Below are 7,343 nucleotides of genomic sequence, written 5' to 3'. Positions count from 1 at the left end.
CTAAAAATGTAAGCAGTTCTTTAAAATAATAATAATGAAGGTCATAGGGACTTGTGTTTACATGCCATTTATTTATATTTCAAAGCGGTTTTGTACGGGGTACCTCGTGCTCCTCACCAAATCCCGGTAAAGATTAGTTATGAATGATCAACATTTTACAGGGGAACAAAATGGAGAGGTAAGCAAGTTTTTGTTGCTGTTGTTCAAGGCCTCACTGCAAGCCGGAATCGTTCAATGCTGGAGCTGAAATGATCCTCAGGGGAGGTTTAAGAAGGCCCCAGTTTGGGGATCACAAACCGGTGCTCTGTTCGACCAAAGAGGGGTCACAAATCTACATATCTTGAGATTTTATAAAAACATCCAAATTTCTGGTTTTTCTTGAAACTGTAACCACATTGGGTCCACATTCTGCAGAGAAGTAATTGGCTAGACTCATCAATTAAAATCTCCACCGCCATCCTCAAAGTTCTCTTATGCTCCTTTCCGATTACTACCCCTCCTCCCTTCTCTTTCCTTCTTATTCATCTTTGTTGCCTGCATTTAAATTTGAAATTCCTCTTCAGGTTATAAACAGGGAAGCTGAACCCTAGGGAGAGACAGAGCCGGAAGCACAAGCAAGGGTTCCAAACTTCTGGTCTATAACACCATCCTTAAAACTACGTCTTTTCGACCTGTTGCCCAAGGGCTGACCTAAAAGAAAATGCCAGGATAGCATCATCCTCATCATCACAGGCGTGAAAGAGACACCAGGATAGGTGAACAATTAAGGCCGTTCCTTCACTCTCAGTGAATCAGATTTGGAAGTAGTCATTAAGTAGCAAACGGGAAGAAGTTTAGACAGAGACTTTTCTGGGAGTGTAACTGTGACCTAGATTTGATCAAATTTACTCCCCGCAGAGGAGGTGGGACTGCTCCATCCCCACCAAAGGGAGAGCATCTGGGGTCAGTCTCCTGCTGTGCCGCCTTGCCACTATTAAACTCTGAAATGGCAGGAGCCCAGCGGCAAAAATAACCTCTGCTCTCTGTGCCAGGCCACCTGCTTCTCGTCTAGGGCTGATGATCTTTGTTTAGGAGGCTAAGTGCCATATGGGATCCTGGATCCTTATTTGAAAAAAAAAAAAAAAAAAGATATGTATGAAATTAAGCCTGAATGCATTTCTGTGTGGAGCTGACTCCATGCCTCTCTTTCTCTATTAACCACCTTGGCTAATTAAGTTCCCACCTGAGGGTAAGGTAGGAGGAGAAAGTGAAATAAGGTCTACCCCCACATTTATATTTAAGAGGACACAATATCCTCGAAGCCAAACCAAGCAGTTCCATATGGCCTGAAAGTGGCCGGTGCATCTGGGTATCTCCACTCCCCCATGACGAGAATCTCCTTGCACTTTCTGTACATACCAAAGAGTAAAACTCCTACTTTTTAAGAGTTCGCACCTCCATCCCAGGAGAAAAAAAAGAAAAGGCTCATAGAGGCAGATGCCCTGGAAGGCAGAGCTGACTCCCTATGCAGGATGCACACCCGCCCTGGGGATCGCGGGCTTTTTTTCCACCAAGAGCGGAGTCTGTAGCCAATGAAGAAATGGGATCGCTGGAAGTAACCTGTGAAAAGAATCTGGTGCAGCACCTACATTTTATGAGCGAAGAAGCAGAGGTCCAGAGAGGCATGCACTAGATAATATCTACAATTTATGACATGTCCTGGATTTCCATACTCAGTGCAACTTAAGGTGCACATGACATCGTTTTAGTCCCAGGCCATCCCTGGGAGGTAAAGCAAAGTGGTTCTATTTTGCCGCGGGGGAGACTTAAAGGTTGAGGAACAAAAAACTGACTTTAGTTCAGAAGAATGAAGCATGCCGCATCTCGCTGAGCTGCGGTCTCCTCCCCTCTATGGGTGTAATAACACTTCCTATCTGAGAGGGGCGTGACGGAGATTCAATAATATATCTAGAATGCTAAGAAGTATTTCAGCACTCGTTAAGTTCTCGTTGCGCTATCATTAAACGAAGGGCAGAGCCAATTACAGAACCCCTGTGTCCGTATTACTGACTCGTGCCCTTTCTGTTAGACCATGCTGCAAGAAACTCAGATTATAGATCATCTACGCTGCAGTGAGAACATGCACCAGGCAGAGTGCGGAAGGAGGGACGGGGCGGGGGACGGGGGTTGGAGACAGTGGACAAAAACCACCTAAGACCTGGAGATTAGCTGTTATAAAGAAATGGCATCAGGTAATCATCCTCCAAATTTGTGACTGCATTTCACAGAACGGTGCGGATGGGATTTTATTAGATGGCTCTGCCAAAAACATATTGGCAGATACAGCCCTGAGCTTGTGGTTCACCAGACACACAAGAGCCCCTCTTCAGGAAGGGGATCCTGCTTGGGCCCTGGCCCGACTCCAAGTTAATGCACAGTTAAAAGTAGCAGCTGCAGCAGTGCGGAGATAGGGGGTCCCCTGGAGGAGGGCCTTGCCAAGGAGGCTCTTCCCGGATTACTTATCAATTGTTAACAGAGGGAACTTGGGAAAAAAAATACACACGTAAAAAGCAAACAAAACCTCGACAAAATCTGGCCTCAGTGAATACAGATGTTCTATGAATACATACAATTAGTCAACAGATTTATGGGAAAATCTCAAATACATGTAAATTCAAAAAAAGTGGAAGTCCCGTTTTCACCTACCAATTGGGGAGGGGGGTCTGTATTAAGATGATAATGCTGGCAAGGTCATGTTGAAAGCCTGTTGACTCCTATTTTGCCGATTGTAGCGTAAACTGGTACAACACTCCTGGAAAGCTCTCTGGCAATATATACGAAAGCCATAAAAACATGCTTATCTTTTGACTTAGCCGTCCTTCGGATTCCGAGGAAATAATCCAAAATAAGGAAGAAGCGGCGCAAGGAAATAGGTGACTGCAACACTACTTACCCTGCTGTCAAGTCAAGAGCAACTTAAATGCCCAACAACAGGGGAATGACTCTGCATATGGGTACATTTCCTTGGCGGACTGTTGCTGTGGCCGTTATAAATTCTATAAGGAAACTGCCTATAACGGGAAGTGAAAAACGCAGGCTCCTAGAGTTGTAATTACTTTAAAAAACATGCATATAAAAGGCATATGCAGTAGACAAAGACTCAAAGGCAAATACCCCAAAATATTAATCGTTGTTTGAAGATGTTTCCTTCTATTTTTAAAAAAGGTTTCCACATCGTCTGCTTATTATTTGGACTATCCCCCACTTTGATGCTGTCCCTCTACTGGGTGTACCAGTGTGTGCACACGAGCCGCCCACAAAGCACATCTTTACTACAGATGAGCTTTCTCTGGCCTGTACTGCCTGAAAACAGCGAAGTACCTGCCGGCATTGAAAACGCCGAAAGTTTCACACCCACAGCTTCTACTGAAGAATCCCAGAATTTCTCCCATCCCCACAAAGCAGCGACTGGCTGTGGGCGAGAAGCGGCCGTCCTTGCAGACAGTGTAGGCGCTGGCCTGTGTGTCACGGCTGCTGCCACGCCCGCCGGCTTTCCATCTGAGCCCGCCTCACTCTCTCCTGCCACCTGCTCAGTTCCTCGTCTGTATGATTACCAGGGGGAAAAAAAATGGATGATGGAGAATTATATCTAATGTGATTCCTCTTTGGAAGGTGAAACACCGTATGTTAAACTTGACCTTCGGTTTGGACTATTCCATCACCAGAATATCATGGGCCAGTCCACTACTCTCCTCACTCCGGCACAGCCAATTCCAGGCCTTTCCCACTGAGAAAAAGGACAGTGGGTCCCTCTCGCCTCCTCTGCCCCAGAAGTGGCCCTCAGTCAACAGTCTCTGCTGGTGTGATCTTTCCTCGGAGCGAGGCCCTGACAAGGCCCTGGCCACCCTCCTTCTCCATGCCTGACAGGACCAGGCTGTTACACAGTAATTCAGAGCCGCAGTACCCTCACTGCTTTTCCAGATTACAAATCTACACCATTTTCTGGGCTTCTTGAGACAGAGATCCAGGAGGTGAAGGGAGGTGCTTTCTCTCCCCTGTACGTCTTCTATGATCTGACAGAACTCTGGCTCGGTTTGCTGTGGGCAGATGTTTGCATTATTCTTTTCCCTGGGGCCGAGGGTAAAGAAACAGAGACTCTGTAGTAGCACAGTGAAGAGGTGGCACGGGAGGACAGGAGGGCCGTCATATCTGCCCCAGACAGACGCAGTGGGTGAGACTGGGAACTTGCTATTTGTAACCTCCACAAAAGAGCCACAAGTTACCATTAACTGTACATTACATTCACTCGCATTCACCTCTACAAAAGGCAGCAAGCTCGGTAGATGAAATTAACAAGAAAACAAGCAAAAAACCAAAGTACTTCCCTATTCCACACGTCTGATCTCTAGTGAAGGCTGAATGAATGACGCTGGGCCGTGGACCTTCAGCGAACACCGGAACTCCAGGCAGAGTGTCCTAAAGCTTGCACAACTGTTCTTCAGGCAAGACAGAAGATTTATTTCACATAAAGGACAAATGCTGTCCTTTAATTAACAACATCTATCTCTGGGACAAGCACATCAGGTATACAATACAGAAGATTCTTTTAATATAAAGGACAGATGGCAACTCCACTCCTGGGACTTTCAAGGCTGCCCCAGAAAAACACACAATTTTAAAAGGCTTTGAGAATCCTCTAAGGAGAGCCAGTCAAGAGACAAGAATGCTTCACTGCCCCATTTACAAAGTAAACCAGAAAGTGTCTCAGAACCATTCAGAAACACTTGAAGAAGAGCTGGGTAAAGCCGAGGGAGGGAAATAATAATGTGTGCCTGGCAGTCAGGTAGCCTCGCCGAAGTTTCCTTTCCTCTCAGCCTGAATGGCACTGGATGAAAAGGAGTTTTAATGTGAAGTCTTGACTAACACATGGGGCTCCTCGATCACATAACAACAGGGCAAAACAGAACTTTCAAACATCCTCTTTATGCTAATACCGGAAAACAAATGTCCAACCAGGACATTTCCACGCAGCTGGGCACCAGGTTTGTTTGGTAAAGGGAGGATGGGATGAAGTCCCCAGCTTGAGCGGAATGTCTCTCCTTTTATGGTTCTCATTAATCTGACTCAACACACACGTGTGTTGGTACAAGATTCCTACAGCATGTGTTATACCAGCCTAACTGGGTGCTAACATTATAAACCACACATCAACACTTCTTGCCCGAGTGTTAATGTCTATTAATGTCCTGCTGGGGAAAAGGCTCTTAGAGCCAGCCCAGAGCCACAATTCAAGACTGCCTGCCATAAGTTCTAGTCTCGGAGTACTGATTTTAGGTGGCCTATTTAATTAAGAGAATTTCTAAAGGCGTGGGGGGAAGGTATCGTGGTGTCATATTTGGCCTCTTGATCTCAAATTGCGGAGGTGATCTTCACACAAGAAGCTCAAATAGCCACAGAAACCTGAAGAAATTTAGGGCTGAGGACTCAGCCATGTGGAATTTGGCTACTGATACCCCAGATACCAAATTAGGTGGCTTCCACTGCTGTGCTGTGATATTTTCTAACACAATGACAGAGGTATGAAAAGGGCTTGCCAGTGTCATAGTGAGTTTGCTTGTCTGCACATTTTCTAGATGGCCTATGAAGTGGGGAACATTTTCCTCCAGCTGTATTTATTTAGTTACCAAGAACACCTATAATGTGCTGGTATACGTGGTATACAGGTCACCAACACGGCCAAATAAAGTACACACTGTGGCTTTCTTCTACACAAAACAGGAAGAATGCTTACTGCCATGTGAATGGACACGCATACACACGCATGCATTGGGAAACAAAATAACCAGATGACAATGTTATAAATTTTGTGGAGTTTCCTCCAGCTTTGCTCGGCATCACAGAGAGTGCGTCTCTAAGCCACACAACTCCATCTCCGCAAAGAAAAAAGAAAAAGAAAAAGAAGACGTACACACAAGCACAACCATCAAAACTGGATTTGCCCTTCTCTAAATTAATCCAATTATTCAAATGTCAGTTATATCTGTCACAGCCTGGCTCCTCGGGCCGAACCAAACTGTTAAAAATTAAAACTGTTTTACTTCGTTTAGTCTTTCTGCCTTTTTAGTGTAAAATCCACAGTCTCGACAAAAAGTTGTGGGATTTGACACCCAACGCAACACAACCCTATTGCTGTCATCCATGCATAATTCACTTTGGAAATATGCACTTGCTTTAAAATATCACTAAAATATACATGTAACATATGCTAATTTCACTGCGTTGGCTTGTAAGCTCTAGCCACTAGGTTATATGTAAACTTCGCCAAGTGCATACACTGTACATAAAGGGATTATAAATGAAAGGAAATATCTCTGTCCCTAGCTCTCTGTCTCCAGCCTTGGCCAAACTGACAGCCCCAAATCCCAGCACCATCTAACATGCCCTTCCCGTGGAGAAGACAGCCTGTTCTCAGAGTCTTAATTACATCCCAGCTGACTGCCCAGCATTGCCAAAATCAGGCAACAAACGCTGGCCCTTCACTCACAATATGGTCTGCTAAACAGACTCCTGGTCACACAGAAAGAAACTTTCACAATGTGGAGAAATAAAGGGACAAGCAGGAGATCAAGGGAGAGCATAAATAGTAACCTAGGGGATGGAAGAGAGAAAAACCCCCCATGCAAGAGAGAAAAAAAGGGGGTGGTGGTGGGGGGAGAAAAACCTCCTCTTCCCAGAATCCTCAGGCACCACTGAGCAGCAGAATTTTAACAAAGCTATCCTGATTACAATGAAATCAAAGTCCTACTCATCCAGCCAAGTACTGCTGCTCCTCAAGATGGACCGCGGATACCAAGATTCAGTAGATTAATGACTGGTAAGCAAGACGCACCCACCCCACACAGATCAGGCCATTATAATTACAGAAGAACAGCGTGCAACATTCTACCATTGCAAATGGTATCATATGTTTTCCTGGCTGGCTTTTTGGGAAGGATTTAGCTCATTTGACATGGGCAGAAGGTACCAGAGCCTTACATTCATACCCACCTGTCCCTCCTATCTGCATACATAAAATTAAGTTTCTTTCTGTTCGTGATCACATCACATGTAAATACCAGCAAAGACGGTCACCAAACTGAGAGACTAGTCTTGGCTTGCACCCATTCTAAATACAGGCTAATGACGTATATACATTTACTTTAGGGAGCTTCTGGAAGGCAATTGTTCTCCAGAGCAACAGAAACCAAGATCAACAAAAGATCCTGAAAGAGTGCTAATAGAGAAACATCTGCCTTATGTATGAAAACGTACAATGAGAAAACAAACAGTAGTGTCAAATATGAGCCCCAAATCAGAAGTTTCAA

The 7,343-nt window shown here is 45.0% G+C and overlaps 1 protein-coding gene across 6 annotated transcripts in view; it reads right to left on the bottom strand.

The window, feature by feature from the left end:
* FTO (FTO alpha-ketoglutarate dependent dioxygenase) overlaps positions 1-7,343 on the bottom strand; it is a 415,235-nt gene that overhangs the window by 162,350 nt on the left and 245,542 nt on the right. The window lies entirely within an intron of this gene.

The sequence above is a fragment of the Ursus arctos genome, unplaced genomic scaffold, assembly GCF_023065955.2.
Source record: "Ursus arctos isolate Adak ecotype North America unplaced genomic scaffold, UrsArc2.0 scaffold_19, whole genome shotgun sequence".
Taxonomy (NCBI): Eukaryota; Metazoa; Chordata; class Mammalia; order Carnivora; family Ursidae; genus Ursus; species Ursus arctos.
This window is presented reverse-complemented; position numbering and strand designations above follow the sequence as displayed.